Here is a 9,322-nt window from a genome sequence, read left to right as displayed (position 1 = left end):
CTGAGTTCCCCACAGGCAGAACCTGTCCTCTGCCCCTGCGCAGGCTGACAAGAGGGAAAATTTCAGTCCCCTTGGGAATTCTTTCAGGGGCGCTCCTTGCAGGAGTGTATTTGAATTAGGGCTGGGAAAGCAGAGGGAAACAAAGGCTTTAAGAAACCTTTCCAAACCCCTTCTGGTCTGGTCCTCACCGACTTAGTCTCTGTGGTGTTCAAAGAGCAGGGTGGTTGGGAGCGGCCGCCGGTGCAGGCACTAAGGGGCTGTGTTTTCTGCAGAGAATGAAAAGTCAAGAACGAAACTGAAGCAGAGGACTGCTCGCCATATACCAGCAATTCTAAGCAATGTCCGTGATAAACTTCCTTCCCACGGGGCAACCTGCTCCTCTGCCCTGCTGGTATGCTACTGCCTGGTCACATTGATTTAGTGGCAGGTTACACAGACTCATTACAAACTGGCTTAAGCCAAAAGGGTCATATAGTATAAGGAACTGGGCTCCCTCATGCAGAAGCCGGTGGGGATGCCTCTCTTTTTCCCCCGGGACCCTGAGACACACCTCCGGCCTCTGTGTATTGGCCTCACTGTTCCCCCTCTACATGCTGGCTTTCTCAGCTTCACTAAAGTGACACGTCCTCAATTTCAGCAGCCAACAGAGACTGACCCGCCTGTCTTAGTTCTAGTGCTGAATTCCTGGGAGGCAGAAATCCAATGGGACCAGGATGGATCCTGATTAGGTCACGGATCCTAATCTAATGCCCAAAGGAGGAGGTCCTGAAAACCAGGGCTTTTAGGACCCATGCGGGATCACTGTTTCTACTTATCTGGATGTGGTTTGAGAGGAGTAGGACAGCTCTTGGTTTGAGACCCCTATGAGTCTGTCTGTTTTTAAATATATCCATTTCCTTATAATATATACTTTTTCACTTAAGTTACCTGAGGTGGATTTTTATTTCTTGCAACAGGACAATCCTTAACCAAACCAAAACAAAACCCACATAACTTGATGGGCAAAAGGGACCACATAAGAAAGACAAACATCCAGTCTACAAAGAATAAATGCTGGAGAGGGTGTGGAGAAAAGGGAACCCTCCTACACTGTTGGTGGGAATGTAAATTGTTACAGCCACTATGGAGGACAATATGGAGTCTCCCCAAAAAACTAAAAATAGAACTATCATATGATCCAGCAATCCCACTCCTGGGCATATGTCCGGAAAAGATGAAAACTCTAATTCGAAAAGATACACGCACCCCAACATTCATACCAGCAGTATTTACAATAGACAAGATATGCAAGCGGCCTAAGTGTCCATCAACAGAGGAATGGATAAAGAAGATGTGGTACATATTTACAAGGGAATATTACTCAGCCATGAAAAAGAATGAAATAATGCCCTTTGCAGCAGCATAGATGGACCTAGAGATGATCATACGAAGTGAAGTAAATCAGACAAAGAAAGACACATATCATATATCACTTATATGTGGAATATAAAAAAATGATACAAATGAACTTCTTTACAAAACAGAAACAGACTCATAGACAGAAAAACTTACGGTTACCAAAGGGGAAAGGGGAGGGAAGGAGGGCTAAATCAGGGGTTTGGGATTAACAATTATACACCACTATATATAAAATAGATACTTTACAACATTGTAAATCAACTTCAATTTTAAAAAAACAAGCAATTTAATACTTCTGAAAACAAACGAAGTGAAGATACTGTACAATTTTACCAAGTCACTCTTTCTATAATTTTCAATCTATGAAGATAATATATTAACTTTACTGAATCCCTGGAGAGTTACCTCATATTTCAGATTTGATTGTGGCTGTAAAAGAATAAAATGATACATAAATATATGGAACAAAAAGAAAGGCAAACATCTTTGGTGGTAAATAGGATCGCGCTGCGGATTGGGGCAGCTCAAATGTGAATGGGGCACAAGTCTCTCTGTGTGTGCTTCACAGTGGGGAGTTGTCCTTTTCCTCGGAGCTATTGGCCTATTTCACAACTGCTTAGAGAACACCGAAGGCTCTCTGAAGGCAGGGTCGTCTGTCGCTTCCCCATCTTACCCTATTCTTTCGCATGGATTTTCCATTCTCCCAACCAGACAGCTCTCAGTAAGGAATTCCTCAGTCTGGATTTTTCTAATGGTCGGCAAGCTTGTCTCCAGCCCTCCGCCACCCCTCCTACCTGGCTGGGGAACTGGCCTCTGATTGGCAGGTCAGGGTGCAGGCTCTGAGAGTCACTTGGCATCACAGCCCTCCTGAGGAGATGCAGTAGGGGGGCCAGCATCACCTGTAAAGGATTCTTACCAAAAATGTTTAACCTGAATCTAATCCAGCCTCTACTTCCAGCGTACAAAAATAAAAGGAATACAGAAACAAGATAAATAACACCATGAGGAAACAATCAGACGAATCAAGAATACAGAGTATTGGGGCTTCCCTGGTGGCGCAGTGGTTGAGAGTCTGCCTGCCGATGCAGGGGACACAGGTTCGTGCCCCGGTCCGGGAGGATCCCACATGCCGCGGAGCAGCTGGGCCCGTGAGCCATGGCCGCTGAGCCTGCGCGTCCAGAGCCTGTGCTCCGCAATGGGAGAGGCCACAACAGTGAGAGGCCCGCGTACCGCAAAAAAAAAAAAAAAAAAAAATCTACATATTTACATATACTTATAGACAAAATGAATATGACAAAGTACTTACCGTTACTGAATCTGGCTGGTTGATATAATGATGTTCACTATTTTATTCTTTCCACTTTTCTCTATATTTAAAAATGTTCATAATGAAAAGTGGGGAAATAAAAATAAAGCAGTAAGATTAAACTTGAATCCATTTAATAAGTATGGGTCTCAAGCCAATTACATAACCCTTTTGAGACTCAGTTTTTTCACCTGTAAAATGGGGATCATAGCAGCACCCACCTCCTGGGGCCATTGTGAAGACCGAGACCATTTACGTAATGCCCTTAATACCGTGCTTGGTGAATAAGTGTTCAGTGAGTTGACTTTATCCCCACACAGCAATAACACAAAGGAGCACCAAGAGGCCTCTTTCCCTTCTAGCTTCATCCTGGGTCAGATGCTGGCTTCTCAGTCAACCAGCAAATCCTTACTGAGGGCTGGGCTGGATGTCTTTTTGCTTGCCCCTCCAGAACCAGTGTCTCCTTGCCGTGTGACGTAGGGGATGGACTGGGGCGTTCTGCACCTTGGGCTCACTTCCCTCTGGTTTCTGGTTGGGTTTGGTCAATGGGAAGCACCAGCAGGAGGCTGGGGGGAGAAGGGAGAGTGAGCTGGATTGCCTTGGTGGGCACTCTCCCCTCCCCCTGCCTCTTCAGGCTCCCCCACTATGACTCACCCTGGGACACTGCACTATCCCTTGTTTCTTTCCTTCAAGTTTGTAAATTGAACTTTTATGAAACTTCTCATTCCTCTGGTTGGAGTGGACCCCTATTTCCTACCAGAACTCTGACTGATGCAGGGTCTTCTACGTGCCATCCACTTTGCCAGGCAGACCCTGAGGGATGTCACAATTAGTAAACAGAGTCCCATCCCTTCTGCCACTTAAAATGTCTTCATTTCAGGCCTGTCCCCTTGGGGTTTTCTGAGCTGACACCAGATTCCCTATTCCAATGGACTAGTGTACACAGAAGGACAAGCCAGCACCCCTAATTCACCTCCACCCCCTAACACACTCACAGAGAAATCCAGTGTGGATCCTGGGATTCCCTTGGCCAATCCCAGATCTTCAGGTCAACAGGGACGTGATGGCTGTGCCCACCTCCTCTCGGCCCTGTGTGTCTAGAAGCCAAAGAGCTCAATGGAAACTCCTTAGGTATCTGAGGCACACTGACAAAAGGCAAGCAAATGTGGTAACACTTATGAGGAGGCTGTGTGCGGTGTGAGGCTCCAGTAAGTCAAGTTCATGGTGAGAAGAACTCGGAAAGCACGTTCGTCTAAGACAATAGGATTAGATCACGCTCTCCTCGGATGTTTCCTTGAGTCTTTCAATATCTGCATAAATGGCCCCCAAATGAGACTAGGATTTAACATCTTTGGGGAAGCTGGGTTTCGTGAGTTCAGGGCCTTGTTTTATATCTACTCTGAGAATGGTTTTCCACCCCCATGGCAAACATGAACAGGTAGACGTCATTTGTGGGCAAGACTTATTTGTGACAATATGGTCACCAGTCCCCAACCTGGCCCTGCCCCTACTGCGTTCAGTGAATGATTTCAAACCTTCTTGTGTTCACCCTCTTGGGAAGGAAGGTCTTCAGGAGGATGGGACCTGCCTTTTTGTCCCAACACCGAAGGAGATAGTTGATGAGACTGAGTCATCTTCCAGTTTGGTAGCTCAGAAAGGGTCCTCTCAGAGGGTACTCTTTTCTCTCAAACAGCCCAATGACATAATTAAAAACCTTCCTGGGTTGTACTTCTCAAGGACCCCAGGAATCTGAACCATATGGAGAGTGTTTTCATTTGGATCCTGTCCCCTGGCTCCATGCATTGGCTGCAAGGTTGCGATTATAGCTCCTCAGTGCAAGCCTCTCCGAGAAGCTCCTCTGTGTTTGTGGTGAGCATATGGACAAATGGAAAATAAACAACCCTGTGAATTTCTGGGGTGGGAGCTGGCTCACAATAAGATGTTGCAGAAAAGGGAGCAGTCAGGGCAAGTGGAACTTTAGCAAGTACACAGTAAACCAGAGCAAAGATTCCTTCCCTAAGACAGCTTCCCCATAGAGGAATGGTCCCATGAGATCACCCGATGTTAACTGAGCATTTATTTATTACATGCCGGACACCGGGCCAAGCCCTTGACGTGCATCTTCTCACTGGATCCTCACAACAACCCCTGTGATAACTAAATTTTTTTTTTTTTAACAATAATGCTTATCTCCATACTAAACCCCTACTTTTACAAATGAGGAAATTGAGACGTAGAAGGCTAAGAAAAATCCTCCTAAGGTTATATAACTTGCACATGGGTAGAAACAGGCCTTGAACCCAGGTCTAGTTGGCGTCAAAAAACCCTACCCCTAACCATTGCACCATACCGCCACACCGCCGGCCAGGTTGCCGAGGAGACATTTTCTTGCCACATAGACCTGGCACACAGGTGAGAGCAGAAAACGAGGACATAAGGACGGGAATCTTTCTTTGGTTCTCTGCTGTATCCCCAGTACCTGGCACGTATTCATGAAAAACAGTGATGACTACAATGGAAGAAACTGATGTTGATTAGCAGTCTCTACCCCACGTGGTTGTGGCCCTGGGACTGTGGTGTGAGGTCTACAGACTGGGGAGATGTTTGGGTTTTAGCTCTGTGGGTCGAGGCTGCAGGTCTGCAAGAAGGAATGTTGCAGAGAGCTTAAAGGCAAGCAGGGGCTGGCAACAAGTGACAGGCACCAGGGCTGGGGCCCCTGCCCTGAGGTACCTGCAGATCGAAGGTGAAGTGGAGGGTGGGGGCAGGGAGAGGAAGAAGAAGGGATGCTGTGGGAAACTCTAGGGGAGGGAGGGGGGAGAAAACACCAGTAGGGAGGTTGGAATGCCCTGGTTGTTGCTGCTCCAGCAGGTCAGACAGACTCCCAAGGCACCTCCTTCCTCCTGCGCCTTCTCCCATTGTTGGGCGGTCTGAGTGAGAACAATGGGAATGGAATCCTTCTTCCCCTCCCGCCTGGCAAGGCCTGGCCCGCTTCCTCCTCGCCCCACCGAAAGGAATGCTTTCTTGTCCTGGCTGTGTGGTACCCGCAGGCAGGAATGGCGCTGGGGGCTCCCCAGGGACGGAAGGCTTTGTGGCTGGAGCTGATGACAGTTGGGGTTGGAGCAGGGAGGGAGTGGGTGTGGAGGATCTTTTCAGAATTCCTCTTGGGTTTCTTGCGAGTATTTCTGCTCTTTTTCCTGACTCGTTATGGGGTCTCCGCTCTGGAGCGGACCAGTCAGGCGGATCTGTGAATGAGAGATGGAACCAAACAGCGCCAGCCCTTGGAGACAGGCCAGCTGTGCCTGAGCGCTTCCCATCCTGGGCAGGGCTGCGAATCATCTGAACTCCTGATCCCTGTCCTCCCTATAGTCTAGAAGCTGCTGCCTTTTGTGTGGAAACGGCTTCACTGCCACCCTTCTCAGAAGGCTCTTAGACAGACGTGATTTACCCTTCATCTCTGCCAGTGTTGGCAGCAGTGGGGTGGCAGGAGCGGGGAGACTGGGGTTTTCATTGCAGGTCTGGAAGGCACAGAAGCTGCTGCTTCTCCTCTTTCCCTGCATGAGATGGTCTCAAAGCACTTGTTTAACCCCTCCCTCACTTGGGGAAGGGGGCACCCATTCACCCACCGGCTGTGAGTCTGACCAGGAAGCTCTCAAGCATGGCCCTCGAGGACCAGATTCTGCCCTCTGTTATCATCTCTCACTCTAGGGCCCAGGACCCTTGGGGACTCTTCAGATCTCCTCCGGATTTTCAGAAAACCTCCTGAAAATCCTAAGGAATCCACTGTAGGCCAGGGTACCATGGGTGTGGGAATGTGAGGGCTGAGCTTACCGAGGTCAGGGAAGGGCGGCCAGGCCCTCGACGTGTCTGATGGAATGCCAGCTAATTCTTTCTACAAGTATATTGGAGTTGGGGACAGTGGGCTGGGGGTGGAGGTCAGAGGGGAGTATCTGTCTGAGTTGGGGGAGCCAGCAGAAGAAGGTGAAAGTACATGGGCTTGGAAGGCTTGGTTGGGTGTCTGGGTTCCAGTCCCACCACTCTGCTGTGGAACCAGGGGAGAGAGGCATACTGATGACACAGTGATGAGGGCTGCCAAGCACTGAGCTCTTCAGGGTACCAATCACCATCCTTAGCTCCCCCGGCTGCCAACCTTCTGGGGAACCGATGGAGGCAGAGGTCTGGGGTGTCTCTGCCACCATAGGCAGACATTCACTTAATCCCACTGTTGTCTACTGAGCTGCTGCCCCCAGGAAAGAGACCCTCTATGTATCCCTCTTCAGAGAATAAACCTCCCGGGGTCCACCAGCCTCAGGGAGAGGCAGACCCGGGACTGCACTGAGCGGGGACGGAAGGAGTCCGGCTTCCACTTAAACAGCCTTTGAGCGTATCCTCCAGCTCATAGGCTCCACCTTCGCCCCCACTTCTAGGGATACTTGGGGCTGCCAACCCTGAGTCCTCTGCAGGGATCTGCGTGCAAATTATATGGCAACTCAGCCCGCCTGGCTCTGGCTTAGGAGTCAGCTTTGCGGGGCCTGCTAAATTGGAAACCACTCATCCATCTGCTTTCCAGCTTTCTTTTTCTTGTTGTTGCTGGGTTTTTGTTTATTTTGGTTTGCTTTTTTTTCTTTCTTTTTTTTTCTTTCTGCTGTCTCTTCTCCTATTCATGTTGTCCTTCTGGGTTTATGTCTTTCTTAAAAAGAAAAAAAATCCCTTCATCTTATTTTAGTGAGCTTTGGGGTGTTAAGTGCATGTGTTCTTTCTTCCATTTTTAACCAGATGGAATTTATCCAGTCAGTAGATTTATCCCTTTATCAAACACTGAAAGCTTTCAGGCTTTGGGGTAATGGAAAATGTTGTAAGTCGTGACCCTTAAACACATTTCAATTTGCAAGAAACGAAATTGAGTTATTTGTAGTGAGGTGGATGGACCTAGAGTCCGTCATACAGAGTGAAGTAAGTCAGAAAGAGAAAAACAAATACCGAATTAAGCTGGGACAAAGTGATACAGTGGCATGGACATATATACACTACCAAACGTAAAACAGATAGCTAGTGGGAAGCAGCCACATAGCACAGGGAGATCAGCTCGGGTGCTTTGTGACCACCTAAAGGGGTGGGGTAGGGGGGGTGGGAGGGAGGGAGATGCAAGAGGGAAGAGATATGAGGATATATGTATATGTATAGCTGATTCACTTTGTTATACAGCAGAAACTAACACACCACTGTAAAGCAATTATACTCCGATAAAGATGTTAAAAAAAACACACACGTTTCAATTTGCAAATTAATTTTGCAAATAAGTCAGTGTGTTTTCTCTGTCTTCTCCAAGCTCCCAAGACTTTTCTCTGCAAATCTGTGCCCTCATTTTGGAGGTCAGAGCCTAGCACAGTATCAGCCCTTCTTGGAGCTTGGTGCGTATGTGTCAGGTGATGGACTGAATGACTTATGATCTAACTAGCCCATGTCCTGTGGCATCTTTCGTCTGAGGAGAGCATACCGACAAGATTAATTTCCATAAGCCTATACTTTCTTTGTTAATTCATTTTTGTTATAAATAATATCAAAGGTATCAAAAAGTCTATAAAAGGTACACGTAGAGTGTAGAGAGAAATAAGAAATACCGTTGTACCCAGCGTCCAGCTTTTTTTTTGGCCACACTGCGTGGTATGCAGGACCAGGGATCAAACCCACGCCCCCTGCAGTGGAAGTGTGGAGTCTTAACCACTGGACCGCCAGGGAAGTCCCCCAGCATCCAGCTAAAATCCCATAACTTTGCAAGCTGCGAGTGCCTCTTCCCTCCCAGAAATAATTGTAGTCACTATTTTGTGTTAGTCAGTCACTTGCTATTTTCTATAGCTTTACTACCTGTGCGTGAAAACCTAAACAATACATTGTTTCCTTTTGCCTATTTTTGAAATTTATATAAATGGAAGCATATATTTGTAGTTTTCCCTGACTTCTTTCACTCAACATTTTTTTTTGGAGGTTCTTTCAAATTGACCCATGTAGCTGCAGTTCATTCATTGGGCTGTAATGTTCCCTTGTGAGATAACACCAGAATTTATTCCTATATTCTACTGTTGTTGGACAGTAGGATGGTTTCCTTTTTTTTACTCTTCTGAGCAACAGAACTGGGGCTACAGTGAGGCAGAGAGACCCTATATTAGGTTCCTTGGCTGCCATAACAAATGACCATACATGGGGTGGCTTGAAACAACCAAAATGTATTCTCTCACAGTTCTGGAGGCCAGGAATCTGTTATCATGATGTCAGCAGGGCCACACTCCCTTTGAAGGAGAGAGCCTTTGCCTCTTCTAGCTTCTGGTGGCTCCAAGTGTTGCTTGGTTTATGTCTTGTGGCAGCATCACTCCAATCTCTGCCATCTTCACTTGACTGTCCCTCTTCCCTCTGTGTCTCTCCTCTCTGTGTCTCTTATAAGGACACTTGTCATTAAGTTTAGGGCCCATCCAAATTATCCAGAATGATCTCATCTCTAGATCCTTATCTTCATTACATCTTCAAAGACGCTTTTTCCAAATATGGTCACGTTCATATGTTTCAGGCCCCCTTTTGGGGGGCTACCATTCAACCCACTGCAGACACCAAGGGTGTGATATTAGA

This window comes from Phocoena sinus, chromosome 3, assembly GCF_008692025.1.
Source record: "Phocoena sinus isolate mPhoSin1 chromosome 3, mPhoSin1.pri, whole genome shotgun sequence".
NCBI lineage: Eukaryota > Metazoa > Chordata > Mammalia > Artiodactyla > Phocoenidae > Phocoena > Phocoena sinus.
The sequence above is the reverse complement of the archived record's forward strand: the minus strand, read 5'-3'. Positions refer to the sequence as shown.